Here is a 14704-nt window from a genome sequence, read left to right as displayed (position 1 = left end):
ATCCATAATTTGTTACATAGTGGGATATATCAACCAGTATGAAATTAAACACTTCTACGTCCTTCTGAGATAGATAGGGATACTTTCTATGCTGGCTATTTTTTTCTGTAAACTTCCCACAAGCTGTAGTAATTGGTGAGGAAGGAACCTTAATTTGGAAAATGCCTTCATAATATTGGGCTACAGAACACATTTTTAATGAGTGGTTGATAAGGGAGGGTCCTTTCCATAGCGTGTGGTACCTCCCTAGGTTGATGGTCCTGGTTTCTACAAGAAAGCTAGCTGAGCAAGTGGAGGATAGAATAGTTAGACTCTATAATTAGCAGTTATTAGATGAAACGCCATTGGTTGATAGACAACTAGACTATCATTATCTTAGTACCAACCATTTAAATAATCCACAGATTCCCTGAGAGGTAGAGACAAACAAGGCAAAGGTGATCACAGCTAATACCTATTTCAGTTTGTACTGGACTTGGTGCTATCTGCTAGTGTTACTACTGCTGTGGTGAAAAACTGTGACCAAAAACAACTTGGATAGGAAAAGGTTTATTTCAGTCAAGGTATAGTAACCTGGAGGCAAAAGCTGAGGTGGATGTGATGAAGGAGTGCAACTTACTGGCTTGCTCAACCTGCCTTCTTACAGAAACTAACACCATGAGCCTAGGCATAAAACCACCCACAATGGGCTGGGCCCTCACCCTTCAATCACAAAGAAAATGCCCTATAGGCTTCTGGATGGCTAGATCTTACAGAAGCTCTTTGTTACTTGGGGTTCTGTCCTCCCAGATCTCAGATGATTTTAGCTTAACTCTCTGTTAGCTTTACATGCAAGCACATCACTGTTAAGCTACAACCTTTCTTTTCTTGTTCCTCCCCCAAGTTACACATTAATATTGATATCACAATATAAGACATTCTCAAACTTGAAAGACCCATTCTTACAAATTTAAAACACTTCAAATTTAATCTTTTTTAAAATCAGAAGTCTCGTTTAAAATCCAAAGACTCCCAACTTTAAGTTCTCAACTTTTATTGTAGCCTCCAATAAAATCAAATGCTTTCTTACTTGTAGTAATAGGAGTGGCAGGGTTGCGTCCCCAGCACCCCAGCCACCTGGCTAGTTTATGCCCCAAAATAACAGCACACAAATTGTATTCATTTAAACACGGCTTGGCCCATTATATCTATCCTCTTCTCGGCTAACTCTTGCACCTGGACTAGCCCATTTCTAATAATCTGTGTAGCATCAGTCTTACTGGGAAAGATTCTAGCCTATGTCCATCCTGAGTCGGAGCTTCATCCCGTGTGCCTCAGAGAGCAGAGCTCTCGCGTCCGCCCGGGAAAGGAGAGCATGGCGTCTCTCTGAGCTCACTTCCTCTTCCTCCCAGCATTCTGTTCTGTTTACTCCTCCCACCTATGTTTTAACCTATCAGGGCCAAGCAGTTTCTTTATTGCTTAACCAATGAAATCAACAGATTGATAAATGACACTCCCACATCATATGAAGACTGCCTATCTAAAATATATCTATGTACATCTAGAAAATCTTAACTAACATGAATACAAGCTTGACTATTATGATTATCGATTAACAAGCTATATATATATATATATATTACATTTTCAGTGAACTACACAATCACAATACCTTAATCAAGATCAGAAACATATATACATATAACAATATTGACCTTAAATTTATATCACTAAAGCAAAATCCATGTCAATGTAAATTATTCATACCTATATCATATCCCCATTTAAATGTAAAAGAACATTTATAAACCATATTTGGGAACATGGGTGCAGTTATTTCTCTCCAAACTGTTTCCTGCTAAATGGGGGCATCATTAATTAGGTCTTTCATGGTATAACCTGTGTGCTAGTTTCATCTCAGTTAGCAGTTGAGCAAAGCAATTTTCTGAAGGTGTTCACAGCAAACCTTCAGCAGGGCGTGGTCCATCATACCGTATTGGAATAGAAGAAATCCACAGACTCTCACCCTCTATGAAAACAAAATAAGAAGCTCCTTTCCAAAGCATCGTGTCCTTAGATCCAAATTTAAAAGTCAAGGCATTTTCAAAATATCTATATTGGATTAGTTCAGCAGCATTTATAAACAAATATCTTTTAACAGCTGTTGCTCTTTTCGCAGCATTCAAACAATTCAAAGAGAGCATAATAGCATACACTATCAAAATTCTCTGTGTATTTTCCATCTTTGTGCATTTTATTTTAACCTCTATTTTGTTTATTTTTATTTTTTGCTTTTTGAGACAGGTTCTCTGTATCTTTGACTTGGAATAACTCTGTAGACCAGGCTGTCCTTGAACTCTCAGAGATCTGCCTGTCTCTGCCTTTCAGGCATTGGGATTAAAGGTGTACACTATTACACCTTGAACTCACAGAGGTCTCTGTTTGTCTCTGCCTTCTAGGCACTTGGATTAAAGGCATGCGCCACCACCGCCTGGCCCACCTCGAACTCAGAGAGATCCGCCTGCCTCTGCCTCCCAAGTGCTGGGATTAAATGCATGCTCCTTCACTGCCCTGCCAAGTCACTTTGTATCAGACCAAATCTGCCACTGTGGCAGCTTTTGTTGCAAAACCACAGGTACTTGAGCTTCCGCTAATTCAGGTAGTGGGGTTCTGGTGCAAACTTAGCCAAGGCAGGCAGGGAGGGGTTAATTGCTCTGGCGAACAGGCGGGGCAGAATGGGCCTGTGTGGCCGAGTGTGTCTCGGACTTGGCACTGGGGCCTGAGTCACGAACTAAAAATCGGCACAAGGGAGCGTGCTGTGTTAGCTAGCGGGCTACGCTTGAGTCGGGGGCAAAATAGCCCAACGTTGGACGCCACTTACTTCAGGAGGGAAGAACCAGGGCACCATCACCATTTAAAAAAAAAACATAACTGTGTAATAACTCAAGATTCAATGTCTGAGATCCATTCCTTATCTTCTGGTCTCCTAGAAAGGGCTTTTGTCACTTCACTGGATTTGTCCTATGTATTACACACAGCTTGGATCCATCCCACCACTGCTGCTGTTCTTGGTGGTCAACTCATAGTACTGGCATGGCTAAATGAAGGAGTTAATTGTTGTAACTTGGCTACACCTTCACCAATAGCTTCTCCTATACTCTCCTCAGAGACTCCAGGCTTGCCACACAGTCTAAAGCCTCAGTAGTTCTCCATGACCTCTTTATTCCTTCAAAACAAGTACCATCTGTCTGACTATTCTATTGCCAAGTTCAGCAGTCAGCAGAAGATAGGACCCTGGCCATTTCTATAGCACAGCTTCTGGGTTTTCAGACTGAGAAAACACTTCCCAGAAGATTTCCTCTCAATGATGTTGGACTCTGCTTGTGACTGCTAATTTCTTAATTCCAGCTGACCAGTGTTGATAAACCCAGCAAAGCAAAGGTTTTCTTTTTTCCTCAATGGTTCTGGTTTCTTGTTAATCACAGCTGTTTTTCAGCTCCAGGTAACCAGAACTACAGTTTCTTAACTTAAATTGTGCAAAGTCCCTGATGGAGTTTTGAGCGACTCTGAAACTTTCCCAATGGAATGTTACAAGCCAGGCCTCTTTCCAAGGCATTTCTCTTCACATTCATATGTTACCTCCACAAAACAACACACCCAGCTTTGGAGACTCAATGGCTTTCTGGCACACAATTCCAAAATCCTTCTACAATCAAAAAAAAAAAAAACAAAAACAAAAACAAAAACAAAATATTGATCCCCCTTGGAGTGGGAAAATTGACAAGATATGTTGAGAAAATTGGGAGCATAGGAGTGGTGGTAGAAGTGAGGGCAAAAGAGCAGCAGGAGAGGATGGGGGAGGAGAACTTGAGGAAACAGTATTGTCCAGATGGGGGAAGAACAGAGACATCGAGCAAGGAAAGAAATATCTTGATAGAGGGAGCCATTATGGGGCTAGCAAGAAACCTGACACTAGAGAAATTCCCAGGTATTCGCAAAGATTACCTCAGCAAGACCCTAAGCAATAGTGGAGAAGGGTGCGCGAAGAAGGCGCTTTGCCCTGTAGTCAGATTAATGATTGTCTTAAACGCCCTCATAGAATCTTGATCTAGCAACAGATGGAAGCAGAGGCAGAGACCCACTGGGCTGAGCTCACAAAGACCAGGCAAAGAGTGGGTGGAGTGAGAATACGAGCAAAGAAGTCAAGACCATGATGGGGATAACGACTGAAACAGCTTACCTGAGCTAATGGCAGCTAATCGACTCCAGACTGACAGCAGGGGAACCAACATAGGACCAAAGTAGGCCTCTGGATGTGGGTGACAGTTGTGTAGTTGGGACAGACTGTGGGGCTACTGGCAGTGAGACCAGGATTAATCCCTCCTGCTTGTACTGCCTTTTTGGAACCCATTCTCTTTGGAGTGATACCTTGCTCAGCCCAGATATAGTGGGGAAGACCTTGGTCCTGCCTCCAAAGCAACGTCATAGACTCTGTTGATTCCCTATGCGAATCCTTACCCTCTCTGAGGAGTGGACTTGACAGGGGTGGGACAGGGAGGAATCTGGAGGGTACTGTAGGAGGGGAGGGAGTGCAAACTGGATTTGGTATGCAAAATAAGAAAAGATATTTTTCTAAAATAAATAAATAAATTTTAAAGAATGAACAATACCGCCAAACACTGATACCAATATCTATTTTAGTTGAGGTTTCTCTTGCTGTGATGAGAAAACATGACCAAAACAACTTGAGGAATGACTTATTTTCACTCACATTTCTATATATCAGTTCATCATCAAAAGCAGTGATGGCAGTGCCTCAAGTAGGGCAAGGATTCGAAGGCAGAAGCTCATGTAGAGGTCATGGAGGTAGGCTTCTTACTGTCTTGATACTACTGATTACTAGCCTAATTTCATATAGAGCTGAAGTCCTCAAGTCTAAGGCTGAAACCACAAACAATGGGCTTGCCCCTCTACCATTAATCAATAATTTAAAAAAATGCCCTACAAGCTTGCCTACAACCCTGTCTTATGGAAGCACTTTCTTAATTGAGGTTCCATCCACTTAGGTGACTTTAGCTTGCATCAAACTGGCATAAAACTATTCATCACACAATCAAAAACCTTAACTACTTGGATCTCCCTCCAACAGTTTTGGCTTAGTACAGCTGTACTTTCCTGATGCTCTAGAAGGGGAAGCCTGCAAGTGGTACTAAAAAGCTAAGACTGTAATTTTTTTTTCCAACATAAATAAAAGGTATGTTATTATTGATTCCAAGCCTTTTCTCCACTTAAATAAACAAGACGTTCAGGCAAACTGAGTGAATAGACCAGGAGACAATCTTGTGTACTCCTTGCTTTGGTTATGTTACATTATGTATAATAAAAGGCCTATTCCAGGTGATCTTTTTTTCTTTAAGAATGTTGTCCCTGGCAAATTGACCATGCTACAGTCAAAGGCCACACATTGAAGAATATATAGGCAGGACAAATTGAACTTCACAGAAAAAAACAAAAAGAGTACAGAGACTTGGGAGAGTAGGAATCGGGAAAGGGGAAATGGATACAAGTTGGGAAGGAAATGGATAGGATAAAAGCATCTCATCTGAAATTCTTAAAGACCTAATATTATGAAGAGATAAGAGCCCTATCTGAATCAACAGAAAAGATAAATGTGAATTTTCAAACAGAATGCATCAATATGCATAGGGTAGCATAAGATTTTCCTCAATGAATTTAAGAAGCCTTACAGATAATGGTGTTTACTAAAAACATGAAATTGAAATTGTACTTAAATACCAGAACAGTCAAAAGGTCTACTGTTAAACTTTATCTACTGCAATAGTCCAAAGAAATGAATATTAAATTTCAAAATTGAATCTATTTGGCTAAAAATTAAGGTATAAGTTTAAAATTGTTCTAGATATAAAAGATACAACACTTACTATTCAGTATCAGGAGATGTAAAATTATTTCATATATTAGGTACATTTCTCACAAAACAAAGAATTTATGATTTACATATCATCATATAGTTTCTAAGTACTAAAATCAGGCTCTGAAAATCACAGGCATAAGGATAGCTAGCATGTGACTCTCAAGAGCACATATACTATGTGTCTCAATATATTTTCAATTAAATGTCATAATTTCAATAAATTAATAAAAATAAAACAATAAAGCTTCAATGTGTTTCATTTTGTTATTATATGAAGCTACCTTCATAAATCCATGCATCTAGGCTCATAACAAAGTATTTCAACTCCTTATAACTATGAAGAAGGATGTGGCAGTTCCCAGACTTCCCACTCCCAACTTTGGCCAAGTACACTTCCATACGACCTACTCACACTTTCTCTAACTCCACCAAGAACTTTCCACATATAAGCTTTCCCTAGCCATTATGTAAAACGTGGGCCCTCATGTTTCTGACAGCATTGAATCTTCATTCATTTTGAGTTGAGGGCACACCAGGACTATCTCCTGTCTTCGAGGCTGAATGCCTTCGTCCAATATCTTCCCCCAAAGAAGCCATGATGTTCCTGAAAGTCAATGTAGCAATTAAGCAGACAAAATTGGCAAAGCCACAATGTTCTTAAAAGTACATGTGACCATCCAAGAAATAAATTCATGAGTCTAGAAGTTATTTCTTCCCTTCATCATAAAAATAGAAAACAGAAAAACAAAACAAAACAAAGCTATCATAGGATCTAAGACGTAAATCTCCTTTCCCCTCACTTCTCCAGTTTCATGAAGTAGAGAGCATCCATAGGAGAAATTGGACAAGCCTACCTAAAGTTCTAGGTACTGAAAAAATGATATACCTTCCTAATTCTAAAGATGATGGTAATTATTTAAAATATTTAAATTAGGTTTATAAAATATTATAATTAGAATTGGTAAAATGCAGGCACCAGAAGCATAAATATCAGCAACAATGCAAAATCCAAATATGTGGCTTGCTTTTGTAATCCTAGTGTTGAGGAGGCAGAGATCTTTGCCTCAGTTTCCATTCTGGGGATCTGAGTCACAAGTCCAAACTATGCTGGCTAATTTTTGTCTCTTGAAGAAACTAGATTCATCTAGGGTTAGAGAAACTCAAGTGAGGAATTAACTTCATTAGACTTACTTGAAAGTAGGTCTGTGAGAATTACTTTTCTTAATTGATAATAGATGTTGTAGGGCAAAGCCTAAAGTGGTGTATGCTATCAATAGTAGCTAACCCTGGGCTGTATGAGAAAAATAGCTGAGCAAACCAGAAAACATAAACCGATAGGCATTTCTCCATGGTCTCTGCTTCAGTACCTACCTATAGGATTCTATCTTGACGTTTGACCTTCCTTTTCTCAATGATACACTGTAAATTCTAAGCTAAATAAACTCTTTCTTCCCAAGTTGGTTTTCATCACTGTTTTATCGCAGAAACAGAAAAATAAAACCAAGGGGCTGGAGAGATGGCTCAGAGGTTAAGAGCATTGCCTGCTCTTCCAAAGGTCCGGAGTTCATATCCAGCAACCACATGGTGGCTCAAAATCATCTGTAATGGGGTCTGGTGCCCTCTTCGGGCCTGAAGGCATACACGCAGACAGAATATTGTATACATAATAAATAAATATTTAAAAAAAAAGAAAAAGAAAACCAAGCAAAAAGCACAATAACAAGAACCCATAACAGGTCATAAGGTTTAAATGAACCTCATGCAGCCCTAAACCTAGATGAGGAGATATTGACTGTTGACTGCTTCTAGGGGAGGGAAAGTTATCTTTCTTTGGGGTTGTGATGTGACCATGAATAGTTTGTTCATATGTGGTGGAAAGCCCCATCCCCATCACCACACAAGCAACGCAACACTAATTAGAGTCAATAGAATATATATATATATATATATATATATATATATATATATAGTTTTATATTAGTATATAATGCATATTAAAAGAAAACAAATAAAGGAAAGGAGAGGAGAAGAGAAACATTATGATGGAGGGTAGACATATTGGGGCGAGTCTGAGAGGGATGGAGGAAAAAAAGGAGTGATTATGACATATTAAAAGTATGTATGAAATTCTTAACAGGTTAAAAAAACGAATAGCAAAAAATACAAACAAAAGAAACAAAAACCACATATAACAGTTTATACTGAATGTGTAGCATGTACTAATTGCTATACATGAGTACAAGGTAGGTATTTGGACTCTTGATAAATAGTTGAACGAATTATGAAAATATGTTTGTAGCACAGGTTTTAGTTTCAGTATCAGTAAAATGGTATAAATATTAAATATTAAGGAATCATCAAAGTACTGAAAGCTTGAAGGAGGAAAGTAATTGTACTTTAAAGAAATAAAGGGTTCAGTAATTCAATCTGAACATTGGTGTTTGTTTCATTTCTTCCAGCAATTCTGGCATTCATGGGGCATTGGAGGGAGGATTTCTATGAGTTCAAGACTATCTGGGCTACACAGTAAATTTCAGGCCAGCCTGACCTTCTCTCTCTCTCTCTCTCTCTCTCTCTCTCTCTCTCTCTCTCTCCCTCTGACTTTATGTCTGTCTGTCTATCTATCATCTATCTATCTATCATCTATCTATCTATCTCTCTATCTATCTATCTATCTATCATCTGTCCATCTATCAGTCATCTCCTCTCTTTCATTCTTGCAATCTCTTTCTCTTTCTGGTACACATACAAGAAAGAAAACCAGCAAGGGATCTAGAAAACATCCATTAAGGCAGAGAAAGTCTAGATTAGTGTATAAACGTTAGCTGTATTTACAAACATTTAGGAACCTTTAGCTCCATGCTACACATGTTCAATGGATTAAAGTGTCCACTCCTTTTAAAAACAAATTCTTAACTAATTTTCTAGTGAATTATTTACATGTAAACAATTTTACAGAAATTAAAAGAGGCAGAACATATCAAAACTGTCATTCACTTGTTCATCTTTGACATTTTGACATCTACCTGCTTTTAACAGCACTGTCACTGAATCAGATATTCTCAGTCCTCTATGGAATACCACGACTTTGGTTTGTAATGTCTCCCAGATCCATTTGAGCTTAAAGAATACCTTCTACCCATTTTCAGCAGTGGGAAGAGACTAAAATTTTAAAAGGATGTGATCCAGCCAAATAAAGTTAGGTTACTGGGGACATAAAATAATTGTAGAGATCCATGGCCTGTCCTCCTCTCTTTTTGCTTCCTGGGTGCCTTCGGGTAAGCAATACAATACAATCACACCATGATGTACACTAGGTTAAAAGTCTAAATGAAAAGGACTTGGGACCAAGCATAAGCTATTTCTCCATATAAATAGATCCTCTAGATATTTGTCCACAGCAGCAGGATGATTACATATTATATAACAATTTGTCAAGCTCATCAAACTGAAGCAAAAATACATGTCTTTCAGGGAACGAGAGTTTGGCTTATTTAGGTTTTAAAGTTAGAATAAGTAAGACAGAAAGGTTGCTCTGACTGTAGTCATTTTTTGAGATCTTTTTTTAACTTCAAGGGATGGGTATATTAACTACAAAGTGATGGATAAAAGATATAGAAACTTGATCCATGGGATATTTTGGTTAACCAAGAATGCGTTAGACCAAAGGATTTCTTTTTAGTGTTGTATGCTTCCAATATTACCTTGGAGAGTGCCAGGCGATGGCGGTGCATGCCTTTAATCCCAGCACTCAGGAGGCGGAGGCAGTGGCAGGCAGATCTCTGTGAGTTCAAGACCAGCCTGGTCTACAAGAACTAGTTCCAGGACAGTCTTCAAAGCCACAGAGAAACCCTGTCTCGAAAAACCAAAATAATAATAATAATAATAATAACCTTGGAGAAACTATTAAATGTTGAAACATCATTGTTCGTGATATCTTACCTCCATGGTAAGACAGATATTTTAGAACTACATACATACATAGAAAGTAACTGACAAGCTTGAAACTGTCCGTGTACAAGAGCAAATATTCTTAGCTTTTTTTTCTGTATTCTTGGGTGTTTCATGTCTTTTAAATGTCATGAAGATTGAGCTCAGCCCTAAATGGAACATATTTAGCATAGTCCCTCTTCCAAGTCTCAGGAACTGTTGCCTAAGAGCGAACTGGAAAGGATATAGAGTCCACGGGCACTGGATGAATACATGGACACAGTAGCCTCTGGATACAACATGGCATCTGAACTTATAAATGCACAGTGCCTGGGAAACACATACACAAAGTCTCTGCAATGCCAAACCAGACCTAATCCAAGCATAGAAATGGGAGCTGGGCAAACAATAGCACTCTTGGCTGGGGAGCTATTCTCAGTAGTATGCTGTTGAGAAGAGAGAGACAGAGTCACTAAGAATAACCATGGAAAAGTCTACCATGATTCAGTGAAGACCCCACATTCAAGAATATTTTCCTAATCTAACCTTCATATACTTTGATGATTACTCTTTTCAGTTTGAATGGACTATGGAACACCTAACAGATTATAAAGCACATCCCTATGAAGCACAGGAGGAAATGTCCCAAGTGGGTTAGGCCATGAGGACTCTGCCTGATGAGTGGTTAATAACTTGATGGAAATGAAAAGTGAAGTAATATGGGCTGTGGGGCTGCGTTCCTGGCACCCCAGCTGCCTGGCTAGCTTATGCCCTGAAATAACAACACACAAACTGTATTCATTTAAACACTGCTTGGCCCTTTAGCTCTAGCCCTTACTGGCTAATTCTGATATCCCGATCAACCCATCTCTAATAATCTGTGAGAACTGGTCTTACTGGGAAATTCTAGCCCACGTCTATCCTGGGTTGGAGCTTCATTGTGTGTGTCTGCCCAGAAGCCGGGAGCATGGCGTATCTCTCTCTCTGAGGCATCTGCTCCCAAGAGGAGAGCTGTCAAGTCTGAGCTCACTTCCTCTTCCTCCCAGCGTTATGTTCTGTTTACTCCTCCCACCTATCTTCTAACCAATGAGGGCCAAGCAGTTTCTTTTTATTTAACCAATGACCTTCCTCCATCAGAAAAGTAATAGCAATATTGGGAGGATATGAAGTATAAGGGGTCAGGGCAATTCTAAAATAACTATTTCATCTCTCACATGTGGACCTTTTACTGGTCTCTTGCTTCTTTGTTCTACATCTTTCATGCCTTGACTCGAACAACCCTGTTCTACCACATCTTCCCCAACACAATGAGGTTCAACCCATGAGCCTGTTGCAAAAGACATCTGTTTTCATTTATTTTTCTTTGGTGGTCTATATGCTCACAGGAACACAAGGTTAAACACACAGGGAAAGACAAAAATTTCTCTTACTAGATCAAGTATTTGCCCGGTGATCAATTATTTGAGTCAGTATAAAAAATTGTACAGTGATTGATTATCAACACTTTTCTTGTTTTGTTTTACAAAATAATTAAATAGTATTGTAGATTATTTATTTATTTACTTTAATTTTCATACCCTTCTAAGGACCTTTGACTTGTCTTTCCCTCAGATACCCTCTCATGTATGATTCTGGCATAGACTCCCCTCTAGTACAAGCAAACCAGAAGTTCTATGATTTTTGTGATATGTGACTTCCTCTATGAGATTCAAAATTTTGGTAAACTTCCTTCCATATATTTTCATTTGTTTTGCTGTGGACATACCAATTTCATTATATCCAACAGGACACTCTCAAAATAGCCACACAGTTCTTAAAATGTTCTCTCTGAAACAACTAATTTTTGTTTAGATAAAATTTTAGTAGGCAGAGCTGGGCCATTAAACTTCTGTTCATCATATGTAACTTATGTATCCAGTACTCAATGCAAATTATGAAACTGTCACAAGACAAAATGAGATTATCTGTTCTATTCATATTGTAATGGTGTAAACGAATGCAGACAGATTGTAAAAATATATATACAACATTTAATGGTGAAATAGACTTACAGAACCACCCTTTCCCGTGGATACCAGGAAAGCAGAAGGAACGGCTGGGAGCACGCTCACCAAATTTATAGACAAACATTAGCCCGAGGCGAACACGCCCCCTTAGGGGCAGGACTTATCCCTACATCTCCCCTTTTTGTCTAAATAAAACAGAACTAAACCAAATACAATTATATACAATAATAATAAATATAACAAACAATATTGAGAACAAAAGTTTTGCTAAACATTCTATCTCAAGGAGTCTAAATAATGTAGAGAGTAACTACAATTATATAATCTTCAACTCCGTCACAGATCTGAGAAGGGAATAAATATTACTTAACAAACGAGATATATCCAAAATGAGCAACAATTGACAGAGACAACTGACTACCTGGGCAATCACCCAAAGTCTCGTTTGCAATGTTGACTCAACCAACTTTGGCTAAGGCCTAACATAACTGACATACCGTTATTAAAGGCAAGGAACTTTTCAAAACTATCTTACCCTGTCTTGGCAGGATATGGCAGTCCTGTTTTATCCATTAATGCACGCTCTGTATCTCTGTCAGTGGTTGAGTTATGGGCATTTCTTTGCCCAAAGGCCAGTTCTGCAAAAAAGAAAGGCTCCAGGTGGAGTGTCTTTGGAGCTCAACATTCTCTCAGGAATAGAGCGGTGTTGCCAGGAGCAATTGTGTCTCACTATCATGAAATTCTGAGTTAGATTAAAGGCCATTTTCTACAGCTCTTTGAAGAGATTGAAGATTATCTATCTAAACTGAGTATAATCTCTATATATCTAGAGAACCTGATTAGTCTGATTATAAATGACAAACTTAGATGACTATTTATCTATGTAATTCTCAATATCTATCTAACTTAAAGACTAAGACAAGAAACAACTGTGTAACAAATGAGGATAATGACCTCCAAATATAAACACTGTACAAATATACATTGCAATATGGTAAATATATATCCATACACAAACATTATATAAGTATCTTAATCAGAGGTAGAAATGTACACTGCAATATGGTAAATATATACAATACATATATCAATACAATATATGTCAATACATAAAAATATTTTAAACAGAGGTAGAAACATGCATGCATACAATAGTCAATATAATTTAACTTTGTATCAATATACAAGAATCGATACCAATATATTTGTCTAAAAGCAGTAACTCACAATTATAAATCTATAATCCCATCATTCCCTCTTTTTTTTATTTCAAAATGATCCCTGAGCTTATAAAATTCCTCCCCCAACCTCCCAACCCCTAAATGATGTCCCTAAATCCAGGGGTAAATTTTACTAGGAGAGGGGACGTCGTCCTCTAGAATTACTTCCAGCTGTCATGGGGGCGACGTTCTTTCTGGGGGATCCTGTGAAAGTAAAATGATGGTTAAATTTCAAGATCAATGTCTTTTAAAATTGCAAATAGCCTCTGAGTATTTTGTGGAGGTCTGGCCAGAATGTTGTACAAGATGTGCACCATTTCAGCTAACAAAGTTGGGATCGTCTTGTGCAGCTGGTATCCAAAACAGGTCTTGTAGTAGCGCTATCAGTATCATGATGTCATATCAACCAGGTAGAGTTGTTGTTGTGGGGAGCCATCTTCTTCCTGGAATCTTCAAATGTCACTTCAGGAAAAACTCATTGTTCATTGTGAAAAACTAAAACATTAATCATATAGACATATATATATATATATATATATATATTCACTGAAAGGCATGATAGATATATTCAATGAAAAGTATGATAGATATGGAGAAAAGCAAAGATTTTTCTAAAGTCATATTTCTTTCTGTCCCATATCATGGCTCTTGACATGAGACAGAAACTCCAGAAATTCTGGGTTTTTCTCTTATTAACAGGCTTGGAATTGGAGAGGGACTGAGCCAGAGTCCAACTTCAAAACCAGCTCTACATAGTTATAAAGAAATGTTTAATAAGACACATATATATATATATACACACACACACACACACATATATATATATATAAATTAATACTTACAAAATGTGTCCATCCATCAGTAATTAAATATTCAGGGTCCCTTAATATCTTTGAAGATGAGTATTTTCCTGTGGAGATAAGAACCCTGCCTCCAACCTATCTGTATTTCTTACCACCAGTATGCTCGCCATCCTATGAAAGAATTGTTATTTATCTTTTCCAAGTGGCTTCAAACCAAACCTTTATTAATTTTGACGGTATCCACAATTTTTCCTCACCTGTGGAGATAAGAGCAAAACCCCTTCAACAACGTAGCACATCTCCTGGCTTCCATTGTGAGGTCAGCACATCCATGAAATAAACTGGTTGATGTAGTTCAGTAGACTTTTCCATTATCCAATGTCTTTCTGCAGCTGTTGTTCCCTTCTCATTAGCGTTGAGAAAATTCAAGGTTAACAAAGCATTATGTAACCTATTTCTGGGGGTGTTTTCCACCCCTTTCTGTTTGTTCAACATCTCCTTTATAGTTCGATTTGATCTTTCTATGACTGCTTGACCTGTAGGATTATATGGTATACCTGTAACATGCTTGATATTGTAATAATCAAAAAGCCGTTTCATTTTCTTAGAGACATAAGCAGGACCATTATCCATCTTTATTTGTGTAGGTATACCCATGATAGCCATGACTTCTAATAAATGAGTGATTACTGAATCAGCTTTTTCTGAACTTAAAGCAGTTGCCCACTGAAAGCCTGAATAACTGTCAATGTTGTGATGAACATATTTTAATTTGCCAAATTCTGCAAAGTGGAACACATCCATCTGCCAGATTTCATTCCTTTGGGTACC

The 14704-nt window shown here is 38.2% G+C and overlaps 1 protein-coding gene across 2 annotated transcripts in view; it reads right to left on the bottom strand.

Annotated features, from left to right (window-relative positions):
- LOC121465269 (ephrin type-A receptor 6) overlaps positions 1–14704 on the bottom strand; it is a 919159-nt gene that overhangs the window by 742216 nt on the left and 162239 nt on the right. The gene's annotated exons all lie outside the window — the stretch shown is intronic.

Source organism: Microtus oregoni, unplaced genomic scaffold (assembly GCF_018167655.1).
Source record: "Microtus oregoni isolate MIOR12 unplaced genomic scaffold, Mior012 000030F_ref0000283, whole genome shotgun sequence".
In the NCBI taxonomy this organism is placed as follows: domain Eukaryota; kingdom Metazoa; phylum Chordata; class Mammalia; order Rodentia; family Cricetidae; genus Microtus; species Microtus oregoni.
This window is presented reverse-complemented; position numbering and strand designations above follow the sequence as displayed.